The 14249-nt window shown below is 45.7% G+C and overlaps 1 long non-coding RNA gene across 1 annotated transcript; it reads right to left on the bottom strand.

Annotated features, from left to right (window-relative positions):
• Window positions 1–657: 657 nt before the first annotated feature.
• Window positions 658–13947, bottom strand: LOC120405070. Its single transcript, XR_005598350.1, has 3 exons — window positions 13890–13947; window positions 13606–13725; window positions 658–710 (listed from the first exon to the last, which is right to left on the bottom strand). It is a non-coding gene; the product is annotated as an uncharacterized LOC120405070 (long non-coding RNA).
• Window positions 13948–14249: the final 302 nt, after the last annotated feature.

A 14249-nucleotide genomic window follows, 5' to 3' on the forward strand; every position in this document is an offset into this window, starting at 1 on the left:
GTCACATGTGGAGGTCCAGGAGGCTATAGTTGGTACCAAGCTCAGTACCAAGCAAGATCCTCAAGACCAGACTCAGATTTTGGAACCTCAACACACTGCACTACAAGATGTCCAACTTCAGCCTCCTCTGCATTCTTCATTCTCCCAATCTGTCCAGGATGACTTTTAAAGAAAGTAGCTACCTCTCTTGATATTCCTGTTGAGAAGGCTCAGAAGAGTTCCCATGGGCTGGGGGACATTTTGGGTTCCGCAGGGCACTCTAGAGCAGCTCTGTCAATGAAGCCATCCTAGAGACTACAAAATCTTTGTGGCAAACACCATCCTCTCTTTCTCTGATAGCTAAGAGAACCGAGAGAAGGGACCATGTCCCTTCTCAAGACTATGAACATTTTTTACACCAATCCTTTGGCAGGTTCCTTAGTTGTCTCAGCAGTGAATGAAAAAACGCATCAGTAATGACTTTTTTCTACCCCCAAAGCAAAGAAATTAGACCTTTTTGGTAAAAAAATTTATTCCACATCTGGTCTACAATTTCTTATCCCTGACCAACAAGCCATATTGGCCCAATATGACTTCTCCCTCTGGGACAATATACTGAAGGTCTCAGAGAAGTTGTCAGAGGATGCCAAACAAGCATTCCAGGCTATGTTGGACAAGGGCAAATTTTCTTTACTTTCTTCAGTTTTCTTTCTTTTTCATCTTCAACACATCTAAAGTAATTAAATACATAAATAACTGTGCTGATGAAGCACTGACCAGGCTGACCCAGCTTAACATGGCATATAAAACATGAACATAGCCCAAGGCATTAGGACTCCAGATCAGCCCTTTGTTCTGAACATATATTTCTCCCAATGCATTATTCTCTTTTGTCCCCCAGCCCATGGCCACATCATAGTCATGGAATTTTCATGACCCTACATTCCATTGTCAATAACATCTGCCTATATTAACTCTCATTGTGTTTTAGGATGTCCTTTCATCACAGATGGGACATACACTTAGAAACTATTATAATAATCTATTATTTGTTAAGGCCCAGAGCCTCAGAGGTATTTAGCTGCCTAACTTCTGTTGAAATCTGTGAGAGTTAGACACCTAAATGCCTTTGAGGATCTGGGCCTAAGTGTCCACAATGTATTTGACACTGTATACAGTACATAATGAAGATAGTCCCTGCCCATAAGGGCTTACAAGCTATTGGGTCTGCAAGGTGTACAGCCCTGCATCTGAAGGCAGTGCAGGGCTGCAGTATCCCATGAGAAGCACTAGAACAATGCTTCCTGGAGCTCCCAGATGTGCAGAGGCAGGGTGCCCATAGCATCATGGGGTGCAATTTACTCCTCCCCCACCATGTAGCTGGCCAGCAGAGCTGCTGCATAGTGGGGAGTAAACCCATGACTCTGCCTCCTCTCCACCCCTCATCCACCTTTTGAATGCTGTCTAACCTTGGGCAGTAGGGCAGAAACAGCACCTGCACTGCAATTGTGGTTGGCCCTTACATGGACCATATTTGCCGGGGAAGGTTCCTTGCACCCTTCTCAGCTGGATGTTTGTGAGAGGGCCAGGTACCATCTAGCACTGTATGACAGAAATGGAGAAGATGGGAAGACCAGAGGATAGAATAATATGGAGTAAATTATATAGTTTTTTACAGCTTAGGATGTTTCATTTCTTGTGGGCATCACAGAAGATGCTTTGGGGGAGGTGTGCGAAAGGCCACAGAGATGGTGAGGAAGGAGGAGGTAAATGGGACACCGAGGCTGGTTTAGACGGGGAATGTTGTTGTCTGAAAAGGTCAGAGATGTGGAACTGTGTAGAGCTCTAAAGGCATCAACAAGAAATTTAAGCATATTGGCTCACATCTTGTGCTGAAATTGAGCTGGGGGCAGAAAGGACTATGCTTCCTCAATCCTGTGGCTGTTCAGGTGGCGGGCTTGGTCTCTTGCACAACTTAGAATTTTTGTGCCAGCTGCCTATAACTTCAAAGGGCCATTCTGGAAGACAGGGATCACCAGAGCACAAAGGGGGCCTGGCCATGCCCCATATGCTCATGGCTGGGAGTGGGGGAAGGAGGGAGGGAGGTGTAGGAGCTACTATAGTGGTTCTGTGCCGCTTAGGAATTCCCAAGCCAAAAAGTAGCCTCTTCTGGCTGGATCCACCAGTTTTAGGACTGCTTTGTGTTGGGTTGCAAAGTAGCCCCAAATTTGCACTGAGGGCGGGGGGGTGGGGGGTGGGAGAAATATCACAGCCATTATACAGTAATTTGTAACTGAAGAAAATTAAATGTAGTGAGGTAAAATGTAACCTGACCAGAGGTTGCCATCTCCAAATGATGAGTAAATAAAAGGCAAGAATCCTTGAGAGAGCTAAATATGGTGGATGCTGCCTTGAGCTGCTCAGTGTTGGACTCTGGCCACAGCAGCAAACACATAGGGAATGCGCCTTTTGGATAGTGTACAGCACCTGCCTGACAATGGACAGCCATGCTCATGGCGTGATCGATTTAAGATGCACAGAACAGCAGGGGAAAATCCAGAGTGGGGTTTTCTGGGTTTTGTTTTTTTTATGTACAGTTGTCAACCAGGAATTATATAAGTATGAAAGTTCAGAAATTGTTTGCGATTTCGCAGAACTTATGTCAGCGTGGCCCAGTGCCTAAAAGTATCACAATTCATAAACATCACTACATGTCACACAGAATGAAGTGCTGGTTCCAGACAATGGCTCTGGGAATTTCAGGGGGTTGTTTAATGGGAACACTCCAGTGACTGGCTATGGTAACATGAGAGCTATGCAATACACTTGATTTGCCTCACAAATGCACTAGAAATTCATTCTAGTTAGTCTGACCTGCATTCGGGGACCATCTGCTGTTCACACAAAATTTTGTCACCATGTCCATAAATGTTTTAGCAGAGTTGGGTATAAACTCTTCTGCTCTTTCGAGATAGCCATGAATACGTTCAGACTGCCATTCACTGATGGTTTTCCAGTTCAAACCACATTCACTAGGAAAGGTCACATGGGGCACAACACTTGGTCTTTTTCTTGTGAACATCATTGGCTGGTCTACCACATGGAATCAGTAGGGTCTACAGAAGCCATTTTACCATGACACTGACTTTCCTGGCATATGTCCCATAGCGTCATGCGTCCATTACAAGTAGCAATGGTGGGAGCATTAGCCGATGTCTACACTAGTGAGCTTCCAGCATCACAGCTGTATCAATGCAGCTGTGCTGCTGGAAGATCACTCATATAGCCGCTCTATGCCGATGGGAGAGAGCTCTCCTGTCGACATAATTAAACCACCTCCAAAGAGCAGCAGTGGCTATGGCAGAAGGAGAGCATCTCCCACCAACATAGCACTGTCCACACTGGCGCTTCTGTCTGTGTAACTTATGTTGCTCAAAGCAGTAGAGTAGCTAGTGGGGTACAGGAGAAGCAGCTGCTTCCCCTCAGCACATTTTAAAAAAAGCAGCGCCTTAAGCGGGGTTACCATGGCGCCTGGGGCAGGGCCCATGCTCCGCTCTGAAGCTTGGCCTGCCCGGCTTCCCCCAGCTTGCTGCATACCCCGCCCCTGCCAGCAGGGGGGAGACAGCTGATCCCGTGGCAGGGAGGGGAAGAACTGAGCAAGCTGGGCTCCTGCAGGTAGGCTTTGCTGGCTTCCCCTAGTGTGCTGCATAAACCCTGCCCCCTCTCTGCCTCACTGATTAGCTGTCTCCCAGCAGGAGGGAGACAGACAGCTAATCAGTGAGGGGAGGGGGAAAGAACTGAGCTCCAGCAAGCTGGGCTCCTGGGGAGGAGGAGAGGCTGGGGCCTTGGGGAAGAAGGGGGTCGGTCGGGACATGCCCCTATAGGGGGCAGGGGCACCCACCCACCCACCAGTCAACTGTTTATGGGGCCTGTGGGGGCCCACGAGCCATCAGCTGTTCAGTGGGGGCAGTAGGGTAGCTAGCTAGGAGAGTGTGAGTGCTCCCTGTTTAGCTAGTTTTTGGCCACCAGCCAATCAGCAAGGGGAACTGCTCCTGGAGCAAGGGGCTGGTCAGCTGAGAGACCCCATCTCCTTCTCCTACCTGCTTCTTGTGGCACCGTGGCAAGTGTGCTTTCTCTGGCTCTACAGCAGCAGCTCCTAACCTCTCACCCAACTAAAGGCAGACAGTAGCAGCAGCTGGTAAGTGTATTTCAAAGGGGGTCTTTCTTGTGGTGAGGGTGGCTGGGGGGGAACTGGAAACCCTGCAGGTGGCTGTGAGAGCCAGCACCTGGCTGCTGGTGGGATGGCTGTCTGCATGGTGGGGGGCAGGGGACTCAGCCAGTGGCATCTCCAAAAACATCCCCTGCACCCGGGCAGCTGGACCAGGACAGGCATGGCAGGGGGAGGTGCATCTCCTGGTCTCCTGTGGGGTGGGGTGTCCCTGCTTGCCCTCCCTGCCCAGGCAGAGATGCCTGCCTCTCAGAGACAGTGGCTATGTAGTGTGCTTGGTTCCCCCTCCCTGGCATCTGGATGACTGCCTCTTAGGGGGTGAGGGGTGGAAGGGATAGGGGTGTGGGGGTAGGAGAGGAAAACTGAGACTATCAGGGGAAATCTTCATAGCAGTACAATCTCTGCCTTGGGGGTGTGGATGGAATTGTCTCCCAAGGGAAGGCTGGAACGAACTATCTGCTGTTGTAGTATGTTTAGTTTAGTCCATGTGCTCTGGCAAACACAAGTCCAGGCACCATGTTGCGGGGCAGGGAGAGGTAGCCTGATTTTCCCTCTCCTATCAGGGAAAACCTGAATTGTCTCCTAAGGGAAGGGCTTGTTATCATGTTGGGAGGAGGGGGAGGCATTGCTGAGTCCCAGGGTTGAGTAATTCTCTGGTGATGGTGGTCATTAAATTACTAATTGCCATTCACTTGCTGCACACAATGGCTGGTGATGGTTGTTTAACATCCACCCAGCCATTTGGTCAATGCCTTGTTTCTTGGGAGTTGCCTTCTGTAACTTCTCTAATTTCATCCCACTCTCCTGTGAGTACAAATTCTGGTTCTAAGGACCTGGTGCCTGGATCCCATATTGCCTTGCACTGGGATTGGGAATTTGTGCCCTGACATGCAACTCCTCCTATTGCGCCGGTGTAGATCCTGCTCTTAGTACATCTATTTGCAGGTGCCCTTGTGTTTAGCTGAAACTGAAAAGTTTAGTGGGGATGGACTCAGAGCCTGCGAGCTAAACTGATACTACTATCCTGCTGTGTGGATCCCAGTGTGCTTATGCATGCCAAAAATTCACAGTACATGTGGCTATATTTATCTCATTATGCTGATAGTGCTACTTCCTTGGCGTGATGATGACATTATGCTAAGATGAATCGTGAAAATGGTGTCCTGATGTGATGGTGGTCACTTTGTGCTGTTCATGTGAATCTTCCATTTTTGTATGCTGGGTTGGTGTAGCCCTGTTGTTCCCAGGAAATTAGAGCCACAAGGTGGGTGAGGTAATATCTTTTATTGGAGCAACTTTTGTTGGTGAGAGAGAGAGAGAGCGAGACAAGCTTTGGAGCTTTCATGGAGTTCTTTCTTCTTCCTGAAGAAGAGTTCTGTGAAAGCTCAAAAGCTTGTCTCTCTCACCAACAGAAGCTGGTCCAATAAAATATTACCTCACCCACCTTGATATATATCCTGCCCCCCCATTATTACCTCACCCAGCTTTCCAGGGGTGAGTTTTCATGATGACATGGGAAGTGCTCTGACTGATCTTGACTTCTCTGTATCAGCCCCTCTAGCTTGCACTGCAGCCCAGTACCTAGGGGCTGGGTGCCTGCAGCGCTGAGACTCTGTGAGATCAGGGACTCACAGATCCAACTGGGAGGGGAAGGGCACCACCTCCTCCTCGGCCTCTCTCTCTTGCTGCCTCCTTTTCCCGAGTGTCTCATGATGCACAGAGCCAGCGTGGCTAGGTGCTGCATTGGAGAGTCTCCCAGTGCAGCCTCCCACCCCCTCCATCCCATGCGAACCCCCAACAGACCCTGCCCACCTCTGTCCGATTGTCTCTCTTATGTGGGGGACTGTGCCCCCTCTCCGCTCCTTTGTGCTGCCTACTTCCAGGGTCCACAGATTAAAGAGCAGCCCCCTCAGGAGAGATGAGAGGGGCTGTCCCACCGGGTGTGTGCGCAGCCCCCCGGAGCACTGCTTTGTCCCGTTATATCTGAATTCGTGTTATATCGGGTCGCGTTATATCGAGGTAGAGGTGTAATTTGATATGTCAGGTGGCGCCTTTTTTTATGTGTTCGCTCTCCCTGATGTTAGAACCTGGCTACGCCACAGGCTCAGAGAGGTGTTTTCCACACCCCTGAGCAACATAAGTTATACCAACAAAAGTGCTAGTGTAGACATAGCCTAAATGTAGATCAGACACTAGTGTTTTTACCACGCTGTCATCCAAACTGGCTCAGAAAAGGCCTAGAGGACATGATGGTAAAAATGTTGGTGGCCAATCTTCAGAAGTGTCCCCAGTAGAGATTTTTAAAGAATAAACTATATCATAGCATGATTTGGCTAAAACCGTGTTTCAAAACCATGTTCAAATACAGTTAACTTTGCAGTGAAAATGGGGCCTTAGGTTCTCAAAGAGCCTCTGCATTTCAGCTAAGTTCTCTGATGCAGCTGAAAAAATTAGCAGACAAAATTTGTATCTTTGCCTCAATGTGTGTCTGTCTTGGGCTTGCTTATTGTTTTCAATTGCATCTGTTGGTGCAAATAAACTGTTATATACATTTTTTGCTGTAGTTTTAAAAGTGAAAAGTTCTCTGGTTCCAAATCCTAACTCAGCCAGCCCTGCCCAATGCCACACCACCAATGTGTCTGGTAGCCCAATTCTGGTTCTGATAGACCCATGTGAATATGTGAGTACCCAATCTTTGCATGACACGTGACCTGGAGAAAAAGGGGCTTTGTTTGAACCCAATTCTTTCTTAATTTCTGCATACCTATGCAAGTGGCTCAAATGAACATTTATGAGGTGGTTTGGGGTTTTTTGGTTTTTGTTTTGTTTATTAGCAGGTTTTGATGGGTTTGCAGCGCTCTCGATATAATGCTTTACCTTGCTAAGGAACAAATTCTGCCATCCTTACTCACACTGAGTAGTATTGTACTCCATAAGTCATCTCACTGAAATGGATAGGACTATTTGCAGAGTAAGGTGCTATTCTATGTAAGGGTGGCAGAATCAGGCTCAAAATGTACACACATACACATCTAACTAATCTCTCCTTTTAATTCTTAAACATGCCAGTCCTTGTTTCAGTATCTCCATTCAGTGAATGGGACTGGTATCTCTCCTAGTGAGAGCTGCCATTTTGATGACACAGCATGGTATTTCCCACAGGAGTCCCAAGTTGATGATGCAACATGGGAGTGAATAAATTATCATGACCTACAAGTCTTGAACCTGGGTCTGCAAGAGTAATAATTGGAGATATACTAATCTCCTAGAACTGAAAGGGACCTTGAAAGGTCATTGAGTCCAGTCCCCTGCCTTCACTAGCAGGACCAATTTTTTTTGCCTCAGATCCTTAAGTGGCCCCCTCAAGGATTGAACTCACAACCCTTGGTTTAGCAGGCCAATGCTCAAACCACTGAGCTATCCCTCCCCCCATGCTCCAAACCTCCATTTGGCAGCCTGCTGACACTTGCTTACCTGGGACCAATGAAGTCCAGCCCCAGTTTGAGGCTCCTCCCCTGCAGTTCTCTTGGTGGAGTCCCAGAGCAACTGATTGGCCTGCTGGCCCTACTTCAACCAGCAGCAGGAACAGGAAGCTGTTTGAACAACTGGGCTCTACCCTGTTCTGGACTCTGTGCCTTGAGCTGCCTGCTTCTGCTTTCTTGGCATCCTGACCTGGCGTGACTCCAGGCATCTGATTTGTGTTTCTGCCCTCCAGTTTGTCTCCTGATTCTGTCCTCCTGTATATCCTAACCTTGCTGATTCCTGTCTTGGGACTGCTGACTCCAGCTCTGAAGGCTGGATCTGGCTGCCCATGACCCAGCCATGACATGAATAGGATTTCTCACTGGGAATCACTGAGCTGAATAAGTTTCACAGTTGTATAGTCTGTATTTATAATGCGGTTGGTAATTTAATAGACTGTTAAAAATAACCCCAGTGTTTCTTAAAAGCCAGTTCTAGAGCTTACCTGAGAGAAGCCAAAACTGGCAGAGTGGATAATACAGAAGAAATTGAGATCGGAGTTAGGTGGGCCTTATCCAGTAGGCTCTTAATGACAGTAGCGCTAGAGGCTGATCCTGCATTTCTTGCAGACCCAACATTCCCAGTGAAGGCAGGGAAAATGTGGAGAGTTGCAGAAATGCAAAATCAGCCCCATTTCTTCCCCTCTCTTTTAGATAACTTTTTCCCAAATCAAAATATCACATTAGCAACAAGACCCTGTCTTAGGCAACCATGCTTTGTGTATCCAAAGGTCACAAAACCATGCATTTTTCTGTTACTGGTTTTAGTGGTCAAGAACACACATGACTCAGTGGTTGCTTAACTGACCATGGGAGAGGGGAAGAGAGAAGCAGACACAACTCAGGTAGCCTGAGAAAACCGTCCCTAGTTTGAGCTACTATTTCAGGTCTAATATTGTTGGTCTCCAGAGAATATCACTGGAGATTAACATACTGTGCGATGTCTTATGGAGCCTGTAGTATTTACTGTTCTCATGGAATACTACTTACTGTACTGTGTGCTCTTCTTGGGGAACATTATAACATCTATCTTCTCTTTCTTGGGGAACCATATTTACCATAAGGTATGCTCTTCTTGGGGAGCTTTCTGTACTGTACATGCTTTTTCTTGGAAAGGTCTCCTGTAATATAGGCTCTTTGGGTCAGGTTCCCAGGTCTGGGCATTATTTCCCAATAAAGCTTGAGACGGTTGCAGAGGCAGCACATCTTTCTCCTGCGGGAGACAGAGTGCTCCATGCCATTGAAGCGTGATCTTGCCATCTAGAATGGCGAGCTCCCAAGAGAGTTCAGTACTACTTGACCTAAAAGGAGGCTGCCATAACAGAGGCCCTTCACACTGGGTGTGTGTTAATGGGAAAGGGAAGTGAACCCAGAAAATTAAGCAGGTCTTTGGCATTCTGAGAGACACAACAAAGGTCTGTATTGGGCCCAGTGCTGTTCAACGTATTTACAAAGGGGTAAACAAGGAGGTGGCAAAGTTTTCAGATGATGCTAAATTATTTGAGATAGTTGATCCAAAGCAAAAAGTTACAAAGGGATCTCACAGAACTGGGTGACTGAGCAACACAATGGCAGATGAAATTCAATGTTGACAAATGCAAAATAATGCACATTGGAAAACAATCCCAACTATACATACAAAATGATGGGGTCTAAATTAGCTGTTACCAATCAAGAAAGATCTTGGAGTCATCATGGATAGTTCTCTAAAAACATCTACTCAGTGTGCAGCAGCAGTCAAAAACGCTACCAGAACATTAGGAACCATTAGGAAAGGTTAGTTAATAAAACAGAAAATATCATAATGCCACTATATAAATCCATTGCACGCCCACACCTTGAATACTGCATGTAGTTCGAGTTGCCTCATCTCAAAAAAGATGTATTAGAATTGGAAAAATTACAGAGAAGGGCAGCAAAAATGATGAGGGGTATGGAACAGCTTCCATCTGAGACAAGATTAAAAAGACTGGGACTGTTCAGTTTGGAAAAGAGACAACTGAGAGGAGATATGATAGAGGTTTATAAAATCATGAATGGTGTGGCAAAAGTCAATAAGGAAATTGTATTTGCCCCTTCAAATGCCACACAAACCTGTGGTCACCCAGTGAAATGAATAGGCAGCAGGTTTAAAACAAACAAAAGGAAGTACTTCTTCACACAATGCACAGTCAGCTGTGGAATTCATCGTCAGGGGATGTTGTTAAGGCCAAAGTAACGGGGTTCAAAAAAGAATTAGATATCTTCATGGAAGATAGGTCCATCAATAGCTATTAACCAAGGTGATCAGGGGGACAACCCCGTGTTCTGGGCATCTCTAAATCTGATTGCCAGAAGCTTGGACTAGATGACAGTTGCCCTTTTCTGTTCATTCCCTCTGAAGTATCTGGCACCAAACACTGTTGGATGACAGGATACTGGGCTAGATGGCCCATTGGTCTGACACAGTATGGCCGTCCTTATGTAGGGGAAGCTATCATGAGATGTATAAGACAGACAATCATGTCTTTATGATAGGGCCAAATCATGAAATGTTTACTCAGGCAAAATTCCTATTAAAGTCAGTGGCAACTGTGAGTGCTCAGCACCTCTGAAGATCATGCCATTTAGGCTCTGATCCAGCTCCCTTCAAAGTTAATAGGGACCTTCCGATTGTTTTCAGTGGGAGCTGGGTCAGGCCATTATTTAGGTATCTAACTTTAGTCATGCAATTTTGAAAATGTTGGCCTAACGGTATACATCTAAAATACATGGTTGCCCCTCTATTGTTGTTGTTATTTCTGTAATTATACTGTACTTAGTACAGTGCAGAACATAGAGGAGATGCGTCTCTGACCCAAGGAACTTACAATCTAAACTAACAATACAATACAGCCACGTAAAGCACCAAGTGATCAGAAGTTGAATTTATCATGCTGCAGGGGTACATTTCTATAATGTGTATACATGATGATGAAGTCATTGATAAAACACATATGATTGATCCAAGGGACTGCCACAGCTCCCTTATGAGAGCCAGGCTGGAGCCACTTTAATTTGTCATGGATACGTATGTGTGTGTGTGTGGGGGGGGGGTGTTAAAAAGAAAATGTTCTGGAAATAACAGAATCTGTGCAGTCAGCAATTTTTAGTCAATAAATCAGACACTCCTTGTCCTTAAAAAATGCCAAAAGCCCTTGTTATCCACACTATGAACTATAGTCTGGCTAAATTACACTTAAACAAACAAGATGGCACAAACCCAGTGCCCAAAAGGTAACTTTTCACATCTATTCCCCCTGTACCTTGGAAGCAGTGTTGTGTTGTTTTGAATTCGTGAAGCAGACTTGGCATTAAGCCCATAACTGAGTTGGATCAGAGAAGTGGCCAAAAGTTGGATTGCATTTCCAAACCAACTTCTGGTCTTGAATGGAATCGGGAAATTCAGAAGAGCATGTAAATAAAAAATCATGTAGGGCCAGGTTCAGTCACCCTAGCTTACATGGAGCAGGACTGTAACCCTGTCATCCACCCTAAGTGACATAGCTGCACTTCCTCAGGACCAGGACATGAACCAGCCTGTGCCTCACCCTATGGGAGAAATTAACTGCACCAGCCTCCCCATCTGTCTCAGTGCTAGGATACTTATCAGCACTGCCCACTCCCTGCCCATGCCCACCCACCCCTGCATGGGATGAGGAGGAGCAGCTGGCAGCAGCTGCTCTCCTCTTCGTGGGGGCTCCAGCAATGCAGGTAGCAAACATAAGCTCCTTATGATCCTTTCTCCCCTGCATGGGTGTGCAAGAGAGGTCATGACTGACCCCGTTGGGGAATAATGCCACTCAATGCCCTTGTCCCACTGTTCAGTCTGAGTAAGAGTGGCAGAATCTGGCTCTTAAAAAATAACTTTTCCAAATGTCGCCAAAAGCTCAGTTTGATTCTGGGAAAGGCTTTGAAGAGATGCGTATGCTCTGGGAGAGGAGGGAATCTTATTTGATCTACAGTTTCCCTTTGGAATCCTCGTCCACCCCAGCAATGTTTTTATATGTTGAGTGGTAAATTACTCAAAACAAGAGTTTATCCTGGAAATGCAGCCAGACCCTCAGCTAAAGCAGAGCTAGCAGCTGGCATTGCTTTCATGAATGAAACATCCTAGTGGAAAAACTGATATTTAGTCTATTAATTAGCTAGTTACATAAACTGTTTATCTCTGTTGCAGGTTTTATGCAATTTCCCTAGCTCAGAAAAGTGACTCTTCAGCTGAAATGCAAATTAGTAATTCAGTCTACTAGTTAGTTTACATCTGCTGTTTCATTCCTTTTCAATGAGTTTTCATGGCCAGCTCCTCTGGCGTTGAGTGTGCTCTCTTGTGATGAGGAAATACGCTCTCACCCCACACTTCAAATCTTCTTTCTTCTCTCCCTTTTTCCATCCCATGGAGTTTCTCTTCCTAGCAGACCCCAGTAAGAGAGCCTTGATATGAAAAAACACACGCATGCTAGCTAACAGAGTGATGGAGGTGAGGCAGGGGATAGCCCTTAGGCATTTCAAAGATAATAGAAGAAAGTAAGAAGGCACCATTTGGGCTAAAGACCTGATAAACTATGCATCAATTGTGGTCCGATATAATGTATCACATAATCCATTTTCTCACCCTTATCCTTCGAGGATCACAAGTCTGTTGATGTTCAAAGACCATTCTAATGTGAGCTATTCACACTGCTGTGTTTATTCAGATCATTGCTAAATGGAATCCAGTATTCTGAGTCCAGCAGTGCCCAATATCTGACGCTCAAGAACAAAGTAAAGCTTTAACTACACATGTTACCAATGTTATAAAATTAGCCAGGCTTTTTAAACCTTGCCCTGATGTTTTCCTATAAAAAGCCTAGTAGGTTGGCTTCTGCAGTGTATAGCTAGGAAGTGAAATTGGTGAGGTGGGGAGAGATATAAGGCATGGAAGATTCCTTGTTAAAAGCAAGAGAACTGTAGACTTTACAGACAAAAGCAAACAGCCCCTAACTCCTTCCCCATCTTTAAACCATGTTCATTTAAACAAATGGTCACTCTTTCAGTTAACTCATTATACAGAATCATATAAATCCTAGATGGAAAAGATCTTTAGGTCAAACTAATTTTGTTCAGGGTAAAAGTGTTCCCAGCACTAGATTTTCTGATATATCATCCAGTCAGGCTTTAAGTAACTCAAATCACAGGCCTCCCACTACTCTCCTTTGGGAACTGATCCAGAGGCCACTTGTTCATAATTAGGAAGATTTTTTTCATATTGACTTTCAATTTTCTTTTGCTCACGTGTCCCATTGCTCCTAGTTAACCCTCTTTGCACCACTCTGAACAAGTCTTCCCCTTTCTTGTGTTTATATCCTTTAAACTCTTGGAGACAATTGTGTCCAACCTTAGCTATTGTATAGACATAATAGCTAATTATACTTAGTTATTATAACCATCCCTCAGACAGCCTGATTCTCCTCTCACACTGGAATAAATCAGGAGTATCTCCACCAGCACCAAGAGAAGTACATTGGTGGAAATGAGCAAGGAATCAGGGCAGGATCATTCCCTTAATCATTCTTTCTTCAAGTCTCTCTGGTTAGTCAGTATTTATTATGAATTGTTGTTGTTGTTGTTGTTATAGTAACACCCAGCACTCCTAGTCATGGACCAGGACCCCATTGTGCTAGGTGCTGGGCAAATGCCAAACAAAAAGCTAGTCTCTACCCTAATGAGCTGTGGAAGAAAACAATGTCCTCAGAACCGCTCTACATCGGCTCTTGTTGCAAAACAATAAGTTTGGATGGCGTGAGCCCCAAAGGGACAGACGGCCCCACGGGCAGTCCTCCTACGACACCCCAGTAGAGATTTCAAAAGGTCTCTTACCTCTATTATGGCGCCATGGGGTTCTCAGGGCAACAGTCCATAGTAGTTTGTCGCTGTCTCAGCCTGGCGTTGCCATCCGAGTCACGGCACCAAATTGTGGAAGAAAACAATGTCTTCACCCTGAGTTTGAAGCAACAAGCCAGAGGCAGCTTTATTTTGAGCAATTGCAATATGCACGGGAGAGCACACACAGGCAGGTCTCCGCTAAATAAGCAATTAGGGCAAGCTTTTATACCTTTTGTGACATACAATAATGAGCAACAGCTGCATTTTGTTATACATACCGGTATTTCTTCCTGATAGCTCACTTTTCTCATTAATTTCTGCCACAGTCTACATTCCATTCTTATCTAGCATAAGGTCAAAACAGTATCTCTTACAGTCTGTTCTCACTCGCTTTCCACCTGCCTAGGCCCTGCCTTCAAGTCTCACGTTATTAGAGTCAGTGTCAGCCTGACTTTGTTAGCCTGACTCTTGCTCTATTCCTAGAGACTAAGATTCATAGATTCATAGACTCTAGGACTAGAAGGGACCTCGAGAGGTCATCGAGTCCAGTCCCCTGCCCTCATGGCAGGATCAAATACTGTCTAGACCATCCCGGATAGACATTTATCTAACCTACTCTTAAATATCTCCAGAGATGG

The sequence above is a fragment of the Mauremys reevesii genome, linkage group 4 (genome assembly GCF_016161935.1).
Source record: "Mauremys reevesii isolate NIE-2019 linkage group 4, ASM1616193v1, whole genome shotgun sequence".
Classification (NCBI taxonomy): Eukaryota; Metazoa; Chordata; order Testudines; family Geoemydidae; genus Mauremys; species Mauremys reevesii.